The 17,653-nt window shown below is 33.9% G+C and overlaps 1 protein-coding gene and 1 pseudogene across 1 annotated transcript in view; one reads left to right on the top strand and one right to left on the bottom strand.

Annotated features, from left to right (window-relative positions):
* HCRTR2 (hypocretin receptor 2) overlaps positions 1-17,653 on the bottom strand; it is a 179,409-nt gene that overhangs the window by 90,635 nt on the left and 71,121 nt on the right. The window lies entirely within an intron of this gene.
* On the top strand, positions 4,613-5,146 carry LOC114036490 (annotated as a pseudogene).

Here is a 17,653-nt window from a genome sequence, read left to right as displayed (position 1 = left end):
ATAAGTTAAACAGATGAACAGAATCTTAGATAAATTAGATATGATAGATTTCTGGAATAAATTGAATGGGAATAAAAAAGGAGAATACAATTTTCTCAAGTGTACATAGCATCTTCACAAAAATTGACCATATATTAGAGCAGGAAAATGTTAAAAACAAATGCAGAGAAGCAGAAATATTAAATATTTCTTTTCCAGACAATACTGCAATAAATGTGATGAAATTACATTCAATAAGTTGTCATTGAAACACAGATTAAAGTTAATTAGAAACTGATTAGTCTAATCCTAAGGAATGGGAATGTCAATGAATAAATCATAGAAACTAATTAATTTCATGAAAAAGAATGACAACAATGAGACAACACACAAAAATTTGTGGGATATGACAAAAGCAAAAATTAGGGGAATATTTATATCTCCAAATGCTTACATCAATAAGAGAGAGAAAGAGCAGATCAATGAATTGAGCAAAGAACAAATTAAAAATCACCAATTAAACACCAAAATAGAAATTCTGAAAATCAAGAGATTAGAAAAATTAAAAGTAAACAAAAATGCACTAATAAACTAAGAACTAGCTTTAATAAATAAAAAATAAAAACAACAAAGCAGATAAACCATGATTTCACTTCATTAAAAAAGAAAGAAAAGCAAATTACCAGTATCAAATTCAAAAAAGGTGAATGTACTACCAATGAAGATGAAATTAAAGTAATTATTAGAAACTATTTTGCCCAATTATATGCTAATAAATATGGCAATCTAAGTTGAAAGGATAGGTATTTACAAAAAACATTAATTGCCCAGATAAACAGAAGAAATAGAATACTTAAATAACCCTGTCTTTAAAAAGGTGAACAAGTCACAAATGGGCTCCCTAAGAAAAAATCCCCTAGACCAGAAGGATTTACAAGGGAATTCCACCAAGCAATTAAAGAACAATAAATTCCATTACTATATAAGCTATTTTGAAGCATAGGCAAAGAAGGAGTTCTACCAAATTCCTTTTCTGACACAAATATGGTGCTGATATTTAAATCAGGAAGAACAAAAAAAGAAAACTATAGACCAATTTCCCCAATGAATATTAAAGCAAAAGTTTGAAATACTAGCCAGAAGATTGCATCAATATATCATACACTATAACATGAGATTTATACTAGGAATACAAGTCATATTCAATATAGGAAAACTAACAGCATAATTGACCATGCCAATAGCAAAAACAACAAAAAAATCATGTGATTAACTCAATAGATGATGAAAAAGCTTTCAAGAAAATGTAATTCTCTTTTTTAAAATGTTTTTATTAATATATTTATTTTTAGTTTCCAACATTTACTTCCACAAGATTTTGAGTTCCAAATTTTCACCCCATCTCACCCCTCCCCCCACCCCAAGATGGCATGCGTTCTGAATACCCTTCCCCTAGTCTGCCTTCCCTTCTATCTCTTCCCCCCTTCTCTTATCCCCTTCCCTTTCTATTTATGTGTAGGGCAGGATAGATTTCTGTACCCCATTTCCTGTATTTCTTATTTCCTAGGTGCACGTGAAAACACTTTTTTTAAACATGTGTTTTTAAACTTTGGGTTCCAAATTTTCTCCCTTCCTCCCTCCCCACCCACCATCATTGAAAAGGCAAGTAACTCAATATAGGTTATACATGTGCAGTTACACGAAACACTTCCATGTTAGACATGCTGTGAAAAACTAACTCTATTTCCCTTAATCCTATCCTGCCCCCCCTTTATTCTATTCTTTCTTTTGACACTGCCCCTTCTCAGAAGTATTTGCTTATGATTATCCCCTTTCCCAATGTGCCTTCCTCTCTATCATCCCCTTACTCAATTGTCCCCTTCCCCCCTATTTTCCTGTAGGGTAAGACAGATTTCCATACCCAATTGAGTGTGTATGTTATTCCCTCCTTAAGTCAAATCCTATGAGAATAAGATTCACTCATTCTCCTCTCACCTTCTGCCATTTCCCCTCCACTGTAGGAGCATTTTCCTTTTTTTTTTGTGAGATAATTTTTTTTTGTGAGATAATTTACCAGTTCTACCTTTCCCTTTCTCCTTCTCCTAGTATAATCTTCTCTCACCCCTTAATTTTATTCTCCAGATATCATCCCTTCATCTTCAACTCACCCTCTGCCCTCTATCTATTCACCTATCTATCTATCTATCTATCTATCTATCTATCTATCTATCTATCTATCCATATAAATTTTTCCCTCCAACTACCCTAATACCGACAAAGGTCTCATGAGTTACAAATATCATCCTTCCATGCAGGAATGTAAACAGTTCAATCTTAATAAGTCTCTTATGATTTCTCTTTCCTGTTTACCTCTTCATGTTCCACTTGAGTCTTGTATTTGAAAGTCAAATTTTCTATTCAGCTATGGTCTTTTCATCAAGAATGCTTGAAAGCCCTCTATTTCACTGAATGACCATTTTTCCCCTGAAGGACTATACTCAGTTTTTCTGGGTAGGTGATTCTTGGTTGTAATCCTATCTCCTTTGCCCTCCAGAATATTATATTCCATGCCCTGCAGTCCCTTAATGTAGAAGCTGCTAAATCTTGTGTTATCCTGATTGTGTTTCCACAATACTTGAATTGTTTCTTTCTGGTTGCTTGTAATTTTTTCTCCTTGACGGGGGAACTCTGGAATTTGGCTACAATATTACTAGGAGTTTTCTTTTGGGGATCTATTTCAGGAGGAGATCAATGTATTCTTTCAATTTCTATTTTACCCTCTGGTTCTAGAATATCAGGGCAGTTTTCCTTGATAATTTCTTGAAAGATGATGTCTAGGCTCTTTTTTTGATCATGGCTTTCAGATAGTTTAATAATTTTTAAATTCTCTCTCATGGATCTATTTTCCAGGTCAGTTGTTTTTCCAATGAGATATTTCACATTGTTTTCTAATTTTTCATTCTTTTGGATTTGTTTTACAGTGTCTTGATTTCTCACAAAGTCACTAGCTTCCAATTGCTCTATTCTAATTTCTAAGGAAGCATTTTCTTCAGCAATCTTTTGGACTTCCTTTTCCATTTGGCCAATATTGCATTTTAGGACATTCTTCTCCTCATTGGCTTTTTGGACCTCTTTTGCCATTTGGGTTTGGCTATTTTTTAAGGTGTTATTTTCTTCAGTATTTTTTTTAGGTCTCCTTTAGCAAGCTGTTGGCTTGTTTTTCATGATTTTCTTGCATCACTCTCATTTCTCTTCCCAGTTTTTCCTCTACTTCTCTTACTTGCTTCTCAAAATCCCTTCTGAGCTCTTCCAAGGCCTGTGACTGATTCATATTTTTCTTGGAGGCTTTGGATATAGGAGCTTTGACTTTGTTATCTTCTTCTGGTTGTATGTTTTGATCTTCTTTGTCGCCAAAGTAAGATAATATAGTCTGACTTATTTTGCGAGGTTTGCTCATGATCACAGCTAATTACTTGAGTGTTAAGCTCTTTGTTGAGGTAAGAATCTACTTGCAATGTGGAGAATGTACTGTCCCAAGCTTCAGGTGTTTGTCCAGTTGTTTTCAGAGATTGTTTTAGGGACCTGTAAATTTTTAGTTCTTCTAAGGTGGTATGATAAGGGGTGAGATGTTTCCTCTCCACCACCACAACAAGGTCCACTGTGCCAGTGCTCCTTCTCGTCCCAGAATTACCATCCAGAACTGTGACCCAGATCCAAGCAGAGGCAAAGCAAGAGATTCCTGCCTCAGCACTGCCAAAGAGATCCCTGCAATCCCCCTCTGATCAACCACTTAATTTCTCCTCAGTCTGTGGGCTGGAAGCTCAGGAGGCAGCCACCATTTCAGGGCCATGCTTGGGACTTGCAACTGGGACCTAGCTTCTGTCTTTCACCACAGTCACAGACTTTTCCCACTGACCTTCCAAGTTGTCTTTGTTGTTCATGGGTTGAGAAGTCTGGAAACTACCACAGCTGCCTGTGATTCAATCCGCTGAGGTCTGCTCCAGGTTTGCTGCGGCCTGCGTGCCCACGTGGAACTGCCCTCCTCTCCCAGCCTGGCACGATATACCTTTCCAATCAACCATCCAGGTTATCTTGGGCTGGAAATTTGTTTCACTCTGTCTTTTTGTGGGTTCTGTTGATTTAGAATTTGTTTAGAGCCATTTTTTTTACAGGTATTTGGAGGGGTTTGGGGGAGAGCTCAAGCACGTCACTGTTTTCACTCCACCATCCAAGAAAACATAATTGTCATATCTTTTGAAACACTAGAAAATATAGGAATATTCAGCTTTCCTTAAAACGATAAGTAGCATCTATCTAAAACCATCAACAAGCATATTCTTTAATGAGGAAAAGCTAGAAGCCTTTCCAATAAGATCAGGAATGAAGCAAGGACATCCGTTATCACTGCTATTATTAAGTATTGTACTAGAAATGCTAGCTATAACAATAAGATGAGGAAAAGAAATAGAAGGAATTATTGGCAATGAGGAAATAAAACTATCATTCTTTGTAGATGACAGAATGATATACTTAGAGAATCAACTAAAATTAGTTGAAATAATTAATAACGTTAGCAAAGTTTCAGGTATAAAAGAAACTCACGGACGAGACCCTGCGGCTGAATTTAGGATCAGACAAGATGGCCAAGCTGCCCCGCAGGATTATTAAGGAAACCCAGTGTTTGCTGGCAGAACCAGTTCCTGGGATAAAAGCAGAACCAGATGAAAGCAACACATATTATTTTCATGTGGTCATTGCAGGCCCACAGGATTCCCCCTTTAAGAGGGACTTTTAAACTTGAACTATTTCTTCCAGAAGAATACCCAATGGCAGCTCCTAAAGTACGTTTCATGACCAAAATTTATTACCCTAATGTAGACAAGTTGGGAAGAATATGTTTAGATATTTTGAAAGATAAATGGTCTCCAGTGTTGCAGATCCATACAGTGCTGCTCTCAATCCAAGCTTTGTTAAGTGCTCCCAATCCAGACAGTCCATTAGCAAATGATATAGCTGAGCAGTGGAAGACCAATGAAGTCCAAGCCATAGAAACAGCCAGAGGATGGACTAGGCTATATGCCATGAATAATATTTAAATTCAATCTCAACATCAAGTGTGCATCACTTCTCCTGTTCTTTGAAGACCTCTTCCTTTTTTGTTTGCATTTAATGGACACAGTCTTAGAAACATTACAGCATAAAAACCCAGACCACCTTCAGTCCTTTGGTGATTAAATGCACATTAGGAAATCTCTGTCTTGTCCTGATTCACTGTTGTAATGCATGAGCAGAGGCTAGAAGTATCATCTGGATTGTTGTGAAATTGTTTAAAAGCAGTGGCCCAGCTCTGCTTTTATTCATTTCTCCCATCATGGTTTAAGTATCAACACTGTGAATAAAAGTAGTTGTCAGTTAGCTGCTGGGGTGTGTCTTTTTTTTCTTCTAGTTTTGTGGGCTCCTTTTCCCTTTTTATGGTGATGCTAATTGCATTGGTTAAAGCAGCCAACCAGTTGTACTTTAGAATATGCCCTCTAGCCAAGTCTAACTTAGACACTGTAGATGGGCAAGCTTGGTTATTTGAACAAAAATGGGAACATTAAACATCACAGCCCTCACTAATATTGTGATTCTGCTATCAAGTGTAGAAACCTCCCTTTGAGAAAAGCTTGTGACCATTTTGTATGGCTTGTCTGGAAACTTCTATAAATCTTATGTTTCAGTAAAATATTTTTTGTTATTCTAAAAAAAAAAAAGAAACTCACATAAATCACCAGCATTTCCATATGTCATCAAAAAAGTCCATCAAGAAGAGATAGAAATAGAAATTGCATTTAAAATTACTGTAAGCATTATAAAATTCTTGGTAGTTAACCTGCCAATGAAAACTCAGGAACTATATGAACATTATTACAACACACTTTTCACACAAAGATAGAACTAAACAACTATAGAAATATCAATTTCTCATGGATAGACTGAGCCAATATAATAAAAATGACCATTTTACTTATATCAATTAATTTATTCAGTGCCATACCAATTTCACTATCAAAAATTATTTTATAGAGGTAGAAAAAAATAAAATTCATCTGGAAAAAAAGACTATGAATGTCAAGGGAATCAACGAAAAAAAATGTTAGGGAATGCAGCTTGGAAGTACCAAATTTCAAACTGTATTACAAAGTAGTAATGCTGAAAACAATTTAGTGACAGCTAAGAAAAAGACTGGTGGATCAATAAAATAGATTTGGCACAAAATATACATTAGTAAATTATCATAGTAATCTAATGTTTAATATTCTCAAAGATCATAGCTTTTGGAACAAGAACTCACTATTTGACAAAAATTGGTGAGAAAGCTGGAAAGGAATTTGGCAGGAACTAAGTATAGTATTGACCAACATCTCACACCATATGCCAAGCTAAGGTAATGGGTACATGATTTAGAAATAAAGGTGGATATTATAAGCAAATTGGGGATGACAGAAAAAAATTCTTTTCAGATATATGAATAAGGGAAGAATTTATGACCCAGCAAGAGATCACAGAAAGAAAAATGGATAATTTTGATTACTTTAAAAAAGGATTTGTACAAACAAAACCAATGCATCCAAGATTATAAGGAAAGTAGGAAACTGGGGAAAATTTTAACAACAGTTTTCTCTGATAATGGCATTATATCTTAAATATATAGCAAACTGAGTAGAATTTATGAAAAGTACACGTCATTCCCTAACTGACAAGTGGTCAAAGGATGTGAATAGGCAGTTTTCAAAAGAAGAAATCTAAAGATATAATTTTCTGCATTGTAAAAAAGAAGAAGAAAAAAAGAAATCAAAGCTATCTATAGTAAGATGAAAAAAAATACTCTAAATCACTGTCAATAATAAAAATGCAAATTACAACTCTGAAGATCATGAGCTCTTATGAAACACAAGTATTGATGTTGCTTTTCTTCTGACCAAAATAATACTAAATATGTTAGCAACCAAAAAGGACAATAAATTTTTGGTCTCTATTTGATCAGGTGAAAAAATCCAAATAGTTTTCTGTTCAATGTGACCATTATATATCAATATGATAGAAAAGGGAAATGAGAAATATTGGAGGGGATGTGGGAAATTTGTGTCACTAACGCATTACTGGTGGAGTTGTGAACTGATCCTATCATTCTGGATAGTAAATTGGAACTATGCCCAAAAGGCTATAAAACTGAGTATACCATTTGACTCAGCAATACCAATACTAGGTCTAGATCAAAATGTATAAAAGGAAAAAAACCTACAGGTACAGAAATAGTTTTAGCAGCTCTTTTTTGTGGTGGCAAAAAATTAGAAATTGAGGGGATGCTCATCAATTGAAGAATGGCTGAACAAATTGTGGTATATGATTGTGATGGAATACTGTTGTGCTATAAGAAATGGCAAGGGAGATGGCTATAGAAAAGCCTGGAAAAACTTGTATGAACTGATGGAAAGTAAAGTAAGCAGAACCAGGAGAACATTATAGACAGTTAAAGTATTATTGTACATTGATCAACTGTGAATAACTTAGCTATTTGGATCAATACAATGATTCAAGATAATTTTGAAGGACATTTGGTAAAAAATTCTATTTACCTCTAGTGGGAGGACTGATGTAGTCTGAGTGCAGATTAAAGCATACTTTTTTCACTTTATTTTTCTTGGTGTGTGTGTGTGTGTGAAACAGTTAACATGAAAATGTCTTACATGATTTCACAAGTATAGTTAGTATAACATTTCTTACATTCTTAATGAGTGGGACAGGGGTGGAAGGGAGGAAGAGAATTCAGAACTCAACATTTAAAAAAATGAATGTTGAAAACAAATAAATAATTTTAAAAATGGAAACAACATATGAATGGAATTTGTTACCTATATTATTTTCCATTGTCAAAATAAAAAACTGGTATATTAGATTGGGTGACAGACCTGGATCCAACCTCTAACAGTTCCTGTGTGACCATGTGAACACTCTGATCCTTATTTTGGCTGCAGATGTAGCAGCAAAAATATGGTTGGAAGAAAGAAAATAGGACCTATACTGTCAGAATATTTCCTGATACTAGAATTGTGAAATAAAAAACTCATGTTGCCTTACTGTGCTCTTGATATCTATTCAAGTAGTGTAGTAGTAGTAGATATCATTCAGAGACAGGATATCATCTAGAAAATTTGACCAAGGTAAAAAAGCATTCATCAGTAGATGAATCAGCCTCAAACCCTTCCCCCCACTCCTTAATTTCTCTAAAATGAGGCATTTATTTGGGCTTGAATTCTCTGGAAAGCTTGAGCAATGTGAGATGAGTCTGAGGCATAGGATACTAAATCTATTACTAGATAGTCAGTAGATAGAATTTAACTATCTTGATTTTGTGTAAATCCTTGACGGTATTATGTATATCACTTATGAGTTCATGTACAAAATATAATTTTTGATGTTCCTTTTCTTCCAACCAAAGTAACACTAAGTATCTTAGCAAACAAAAAAGTACAAAACAACTATTTTCTCCCCTTTTTTGTCTATATTTGATCAGGCAAAATATTTAAAATGCAAATAGTTTTCTGTTGAAAGTGACTACTGCATGTCAGTATCTTTTACCCAAAATTTATATATAAAACATCGAAGATACAGACACTATTTTAAAACCTAGCAATCCAGGGGTTGCACATGACATAAACAAAATAATGTATAAGTATGTAAATATAAAAGTATAAATAAAATCATTACATTTCTTGTAGAATAACACTACATAGTATTTTTGAATTATAGAATATTAAAGGTGGATAGAAACTAGAAAAGTCATCTATTTTATGCTGTACTTAATTTAGACTCAAATAATTGAAATGAATCTCATCTCTTCAATGAGGATATTTGTTCCAATGATACGGATTGTATCTCTTTTCATGACTGTCAATCCTGTTGTAAAGATATAGGTCTTTCCAGAAATTCATGAAAGTGTCTCCTTCAACATCGTAGGGGTCTTACTCTACTTTTCTTGACATAACCAGATAATCATGGTCATTCAGTGGTTATTCCTGACTCCTCCTACATTACCAGTCCATGTTTCTTTTTTTCAAACATATTGAAATTATCTTCTCCTTCAGTTCTTCAACCAAAATTGGAAGGAAAGCAGGAAACTGGGGGAAATTTGCAACAAATTTCTCTGACAAACACATCATTTTGCAAATATACAGGGAACTGGGCTAAATTTATAAAAATAAGTTCCATTCCCTACCTGATAAATGGTCAAAGGATGTGAATATACACATTTCAGAAGAAGAAATCAAAGCTATTTATAGTCACCTGAAAAATGCTTTAAAACACTATTGATTAGAGAAATGCAAATTAAAACAATTCTGAGGTATCACCTGACACTCAATAAATTGGCTAACTTGACAGAAAAGGAAAATAAAAAATGCTTGAAGGGATCTGGAAAAAATAGGTACACTAATGCCTTATTAGTGGAGTTGTAAACTGGTCCAAACATTCTGTAAGACAATTTGGAACTATGCCCAGAGGACTATAAAATTGTGCATAACCTTTGAGCCAGCAATGCTACTACTAGGTCTATTATCCCAAAGAGATTAAAGAAAAAATGACAAAGACTCATATGCACAAAAATGTTTATACCAACTCTTTTTATGGTGGGAAAAATTGGAAATGGAGGAGATGCCCATCAACTGCAGAATGGCTGAACAAGTTGTGATGACTATAGATATTGATTTCTTTTGAAAATTGCCTGCTCACATCCTTTGACCATTAATCAATTGAGTCAGCTCCCTATAATCTGAAGATTTTATCAGAGAAACTTGCTGTACTTTTTAATATTATTTTATTTACTATGATACAGTCTAGCAAAATGTAGTTTCCCTGGTTATCTCTTTGTATTAGGTTGATTTTTGCTTTTGCTTTGTCTGAGATCCTGATCATTACCCTTTCCTTTTTCACTTCAGCTGAAGCATAACAGATTCTATTCCAGCCCTTAATTTTAACATGGTGTGTTTTTGTGTTTCAAGCATGTCTTTTCAAGCATGTCTCTTACAAACAACATGTTGTTGAATTTTAGTTTCTAACCATTCTCTTATCTGCTTCTCTTTTGTGGGTGAGTTCATCACATTCCCATTCAGTTATGATTACTAATTGTATATTCCCCTCCATCTTATTTTCTTCTGTTTATCCCTCATTCTCTCTTTATCCTGCCACTACACAAAAGACTGTTTTGCTTCTGACCACGGCCTCCTTTAATTAATTGTCCCTTTTATCACTTCTCACCCCATATCACTTATCACCTTCCCCACCTATTTCCCTATTGGGTAAGACAGATTTTCATGCTGAACTGAATATGTTTATATATTCTCCCTTCTTTGAACCAATTCTGAAGAGAGTGAGGTGGAAGCATTGCCTGTCATCCCTGTAATTTCCTCTCCACTATACCAGTTCTTCCTTGCATGCCTCTTTTATGTGAGAAAAAATTTCTTTATTCTACTTCTCCTTTCCCCTTTCTACCAATGTATCCCTCTTTCTTACCCCTTTATTTTTTTAGAGATAATTCTAACATAACTGATTCATTTCCATGGCCTCATTCTATGTAGACTCCTAACTACTCTATTAAAGTTATTAAGACTTATATGTATCATTTTACCATATAGGAATTTTAACAGTCTAACTTTATTGATTACTGGTTCATGTTTACCTTTATGCTTCTCTTGAGTCTTGTATTTGAATGTCAAATTTTTTATTCAGCTCTGGTCTTTTTTCTATTCATTAAATATCCATTCTTTCCCCCGAAGAATTATACTGAGTTTTGATGGGTGGGTTATTTTTTATTGCAATCCTTGCTCCTTTGCCTTCTGGAACATCATATTCCAAGCCCCTTCATCCATTAAGGTGGAAGCCACTAAATTTTGTGTGATTCTGACTGTGGTTGCATGATATTTTAAGTTTCTTTTTACCTTCTAGAAGTATTTTCTCTTTGATCTGGCAGTCCTGAAATTTTCCTGTAATATTCCTGGAAATTTTCATTCTGGGACCTCTTTTAGGAGGTAAAAGGTAAATTCTTTCCCCTTCTATTGTACCCTCTTGGTCTAAGATAGTGGGTCACTTTCCTTTATAATTTCTTGAGATATGACATTTCTTTTTTATCATAATATTTTGGTATTCCAATAATTCTTAAATTATATCTCCTAGATCTGTTTTCCAGGTTGGTTGTTTTTCCAATGAGATATTCAACATTTTTCTTCTATTTTCATTCTTTTATTTTATTTTATTGTTTCTTGATGTCTCATGGAGTCATTAGCTTCTAGTTGCCCAATTCTAAGTCTTAAGTGAGGTTTTGTACCTATTTTTCCATTTTGCCAATTCTGCTTTTTAAAGAGTTATTTTCTTTAGTGAATTTTTGGACCTCCTTTTTTTATTTTGCCTAGTACTTTCTTGTTGTTGTTGTGTGCTCATTTTCCCAGCCTATTTCTTGACTTTGAACTTCAGGTTAAAGTTGGGCTCTGTTCACCTGCTGGTGAAGAAATATTGTTTCAGACTTCAAGCTGTGTGTGTGTGTGTGTGTGTGTGTCTAAGTGGTGCTGTTTTCAGATATAGATCTGGGATCCACAAGTTTTCAGTGCTTTCAAAGTGATGTGATCTTGATAGATGTGTGGTTGCTACTCTTTTGCCCTGTGCTCTGGTGTTTAGCCAGGAAGGGCCCTATTTCTCTGCAGTTCCAAGCACTCTTGGCTTGGCTATGAAACTGTGACCTGGTCTTCTGCTCCTCTGCAGACACAAATGTTAGTATTCTTTACCACCTTGGAATTGAAACCCTGACCAACATAAGAGCAATAGAGTTTCCAATCAACACCAACTGCACTCAATGCCAGCAAAATTCAATTTGAAGTGTTATTTTAAAATTGTTTGGAGGGAAATATTGGAAGAATATAGCTGGGTTCTGCCTATACTCCACCTTCTTGGTTCCACCCCTCCCTTTCCTATTCCTATGTTGAATTTGATGCATTTATACACATCTCTGTCTCTGTCTTTTTGTCTCTTTCTCTTCATTTCTGTTTCTATGTCTCTGTATCTGTCTCTATCTCTCTCTGCTTTTCTGTCTTTGTCTCCATTTTCCTCATCTAATACTGTGTTTACCTTGCTTTTTTCTACTTCAGATGGAAGTAATATTCACGATAAAATCTTCCTCCCAATCTTTCCTTCAAATTCCAATACTATTTATCTCATGTTACCTTACTTTGTAAGAAGAGTTTCTTCCCCCCTCTCCTTATTGCATCCTCAGCATAGTTCCATATATCTCTCTTGTCCTTCTTCTGAGGCCAAGAAAATGGAATTAAAACACCCCAAACCGTCTATCCATCCAATTCCACCTTCTCTACGGCCCTTGAAGAAAACACAATTTTAAGTGGCCACTTGTTTCTTCTCCTACCATTATAATATAAATAATTCATTCTTACATAGTATCTTTTTTGTGGGTCAAAGGCATGTAGTCACCTTAATTTCTTTTGATTCTTGCATTTCAATTTCACAACATCTAGTCTGCATTTTGATCTTCTCATAAGGAAAGCTTAAAAAAATTTTATTTCATTAGACATTCATTTTCCTCCTTTTGGATCATACCCAGTTTTGATGGAGCTGTTAACTGGTCTACCCATTCTGGAAAAGCAATTTGAAACTAGTTCCACCCCTCTAAATTATTAACTTGTGCATACCTTTTGACCCAGCAATACTAATATTAGAGCTTTATCTCAAAGAAATAAAAAGAAGATGAAAATGATCCATATGTACCAAAGTATTAATAGTTCCTCTTTTTGTAGAGGTAAAAAAACCAGGAATCTAAGGGATTTGGCCATTAATTGAGGAATAACTGGAAAAATGAATGTAAAGCAATATTATAATGACAATGATTGATAAAAGGTATGGTTTCAGATAATCCAGGAAGATTTGCATTAACTGATGCAGCGAAGTGAGCAGAAGCAGTAGAACAATGAACACAATAAAAACAACATCATAAATACAAAGAACTTTGAAAACATAATCTGGTAAATTAAATAAAAAATGATTACAGAGGATAACAATCTTTCTATTAAATATATGATAAAGATTTGATATCCAACTGATATAGACAAATAGCACGAATATATGTCCCAAATCCTTTTACCACTAGAGAAGTAGTTAAACAAATATGAACAAACAGTTCTCAAAAAATTGCAAATGATTTTTAACTATATCAAAGAATATGCCAAATCACTAGGGATTTGGATAAGGGAAATGGACATCAAAAGAATCCTGAAATTTTTCATCATACCCAGCAAATTGGCAGAGATGAAAAAAATAATGGAATAGTTAATTTGGAGTGTTTGTGGAAAGATAGACACCCTAATGGATTGTTGGTTGAGCTGTATATTTGTACAACCTCTCTGGAAATCAGTTTGAAATAACGCAACAAAGAAATAATTCATTGATCTAGGCCCTTTCACTCAGCAATTCCATAGTTAGGCATATATATCAGGAAGATCATTGACAAAAAGAAAGGGTACATTAACAATCAAATAGTTGTAGGAGCACTTTTTGTGCTAACAAATAAGTGATATGCTGACTGATTGAAGAAACAAATTGTGCTATATGAAGGTATTGCAACATGACTGTGCTCTAAGAAATGATGAGCATGATGAATATAATCATGCAAATACTTACATGAGCTAATACAAATTGAACAGAGTGAAAACTGGAAAACCATACACAAGACTGCAACAATGTAAATGAAAAGAGATGTCCCCAAACAAATGAATCAGAATGTTATGCAATTATAAAGACCAAGTTTGTGATCTAAGAAGAGATATGCAAAGACACCTCCTACTCCTTTGCAAAGGTGAGAGTCCCAGAAATGAGACATCAAAATTTTAAGGTGTTAATTTGTTTAACTGACTTTTAAAAATCTTATTTTCAAAAAAATAATTCTTTTATAAATGATAGCTCTCTCGAAGAAGGAAATAACACAAGGGTATATTTACACAATGAAAAAATAAAAGATATCAATGACAATAAAGTTTAAAAAAATAAAAATTTCAAAATCATCATAGAACGTTTCCATATTTTGTCTATTTTTTTGTCTTTTGACCAACTTTGTCTATAAATATCCTTGGGATGATTTTGGTTAGTTGGGTCTCACTAAGCTTTTTTTTTTTAATGCTTTTGCCCTCTCATGTTTGTGGTTCACTGTGTTGTTGCTGTTAAACACACACACACACACACACACACACGCACACACACATAATACATATATATATATGTAAAATGATTTTGGCACTTAAGAAACATAAAATAAATGAGAGATTTAGGATCACAACATTGGAAAAGTATATTAAAGAGCTAATTTATTATGAGATATTTGGGCTTGATGGTCTACAAATGCCATTCCAGTTCAAAATCTATGAATCTGTCATCTATACTCAAAGCCTTTTCCTGTTTAAACTTTTTCTCCTTTGGGAAAGCCTAAAAGATCTAGGGACACCTCTCATCTCTAGTCCATATTAAAGAGAACTAGAGTGATTTTAGTGTAAAGTAATATGTTTAATGAGATTACATGTTTAACATAACTCATGTTTATTGAATTGAATTGAATGTATTAGTTCTGGAAGAGAAGGGATATGAAAATGGTACTTATTAACAATATGATCTTGTCACTTCTCTTTGAAACTTTTTATTCATCTATGAAATGAGTGGAATCAAGAATATTAATTCATCTGTAGAATCAAAGTTTTGATATAGATTTAGAGCAGAAAGGGATCTCAGACACCATATAATCAATCCTTCTTCATTTTACAGATGAGGAAACTAAGGAACTGAGAGGCTAAGTGACTTACCCAATATCACTCAAGTAGTTAGTAACAGTTACACCATGAATTGAGGTCTCCAAACTCCAAATGCAATCTTCTTTCTATTGCATCACTATTCCTTTCAGATGAGATTCAAGGTCCTTTAAAACTACAAATCCTATGATCCTATGAATAAGAACCAGTCCCAGACATTACTATATATTAACTTATAATAATCTTTACAAATTACATGGCCTCTCTTGTTAACTTATTCCTGTGGCTCAAATACAAAGTTTTGAGATGGGCAACATGTCAGTCATGTGTCATCGCTAAAGTCCCATTCATCAATTCAATGAGAATTTGTTGTTTGCTCTAGTTCCAGAGTCAGTATAGTTTAGTGGACAGAAAACTGATAAGAATATAAGATACCTGAATTGATGTCTTACCTCTGACACATACTGACTCTATGACCTTAAGCAAGTTATTTAAGCTTAAGTCCCTTAAGTAAGTTGTTAAGATGATAAAGTGCAGAATCATTGATGGTGTGCATTGATAGATGGAATTTAGAAGTGAACAAACCTGTTAATAACACCAAATAGTTGTTTTGGTTTTTTTGTGTGTATGTGTGTGTGTTAATCAGTGTCAGTATCATTAAGCCATTTAAAAGTAGTACCTAAATTGGTAGGTCTAAAACTTTGAGTAAAGAGTACCTAATACAGTCATCCCTCAACATTCCCAGGTTTCACATTTGTAGTTTTGACTATTTACGGTTGGTCATCAATAATTATATGGGAATTTTTGGAAATTTGCAGTATACTGCAGAAAATGGCAGGTGATAGGGATATGAAAGAAAATTTTAAAAGAGTAAGTCATAAATTCATAAGTATTATATATCATTAATCTATTTTTACTATTTACTACCATAAGTACACATATACAAACTTATAATAAACAATTAAATTTTGTTAAAAATTTCAGTGTACTAAAGAACTATGGGTTAAGCACTCCCTTTGAGAATGCCTCCATTCTGTCTTTCTACCTTCTGAACTCAGTCATGTAATGTTCTCCTTCAGTGACCTTTGTATCTTATGCTTTTCATATCTGTGGAGTTGCTTCAAAGACTGCATAGTGTGTGAGATACTAATCTCTCCATGTAGAAACTGAAACTTTTTTTATGGTTACAGTGTGTTGTTTTACTTGTTTTGTGTGCTAAATAAATATGAATTAAAAATAAAAGATTAAAAATAGGGGCAGCTAGGTGGCACCGTGGATAGAGCACCAGCACTGAAGTCAGGAGCACCTGAGTTCAAATCTGGCCTCAGACCAAACACTTGATACTTATTAGCTGTGTGACCCTGGGCAAGACACTTAACCCCAATTGCTTAAAGAGGAAAAAAAAAAGATTAAAAATAAAGATTTGGCAGTGGAACCTAGAGTTATTTGATGTTATTTTTATATTCGTGGGGGTCCTGCACCTCTAACTCCTATACATTTTGGGGCACAACTGTATTTTCATATTCTTTTAAAGTTGGCAAAGTGGTTTAAATATATTTTCTCTTTTGATCTTCACAACAACCTTGTGATGCTGTAATTAATTCCATGTTATAGATTTGGAAACTGAGGCTGAAAAAGTAAAGCGACCTCCCCAGAGACACACAGCTAGTATTTGTCTCAGGCAAGATTCAAACCCAGATCTCCCCTACTCCAAGTCCAAAACTATATCCACTGTGCCACCTAGAAACCTCATAAAGTAAGTTCTCAAGAAAAAGATTGATATGCCCCTCCCTCTCTCATCTTTCAATAAAACATTTCAATCCTTTATTTTTTAATGACCATTAAAGGAAGTATAGTTCAGTAAAACATGCCTTAGCTTTCAAGTCAGAAAGCTTACATTTTAATCCCAGCTTTACTATACAGTCGTTATGAAATGTTGGAGAAGTCACTTGCTTCCCCATTCTGGGCTTCAAATTCCCCAAATGTATATCAAGGGGTTGGACTAGATGACTTCTCTGTTCCTTATATCTCTGAATCTATGACTTTATAAGCTTCCAGAAATGTATTCAGAGGTACTATATTCAGAAGTATTCATTCCAGGTTCAATGTAAACTAAATATGTCATGCTAATATTTTAAAGTTTTTTTAAATCTATTTTAGCTTCAATGGAGACTGGGAATAGCTGATTTACTATCCTCCTCTTAAAAACTCCTTATATACTTTAAGATTATTATTGTTAGTCTTCAAGCCATTCTGATATTTTCCTCCTTTCTTTTCTATAATGCTATTTTATTTTTTTCCTTGTTCTGTCTTTTCCCTTCCACTCAGGGGTACCTATGTTGTAGATTCTTTTTTTAATCAATGTCCTGGAAGTCTTTTTTTATTATTTATTTTACCTCTGCTAACTCTCCCTGCCCTCTTTTGTCATTATAATTTGTTATTTGATTCATTATTTTCTCTTTTTACATTTTACCCTGAAAATGAATGTTTTGGTAATTATCACCTTCAACGTCCTTTTTGGATAATAAAAACAAAAAAAAAACCTGAATAAAAATGATGACTTTCTTTGTAGTAAGAAACTTACTATGACTGTGCTCTAAATTATTCTCTTCAATCTTTTATATGAATCATTTAAAGGTTATTTCTCTTAAAAAATCTAATTTTGTATTTTCATATGTGTAATTTTCAATAGGAGACATGCTGAGTTTTTTTAAAGTTGGAAACAGATATTAAAGAGAAAACTGCAAAAATATTCCTTTAATAACAAGTACAATATATACTAGTAGACTCCATGTGTCATTCAGTACATTTATGCCTCATTACTGAGGAAGCCCAATAGCTAT

The sequence above is a fragment of the Vombatus ursinus genome, unplaced genomic scaffold (assembly GCF_900497805.2).
Source record: "Vombatus ursinus unplaced genomic scaffold, bare-nosed wombat genome assembly UNPS02009835.1, whole genome shotgun sequence".
Classification (NCBI taxonomy): Eukaryota; Metazoa; Chordata; class Mammalia; order Diprotodontia; family Vombatidae; genus Vombatus; species Vombatus ursinus.
The sequence above is the reverse complement of the archived record's forward strand: the minus strand, read 5'-3'. Positions and strand labels throughout refer to the sequence as shown.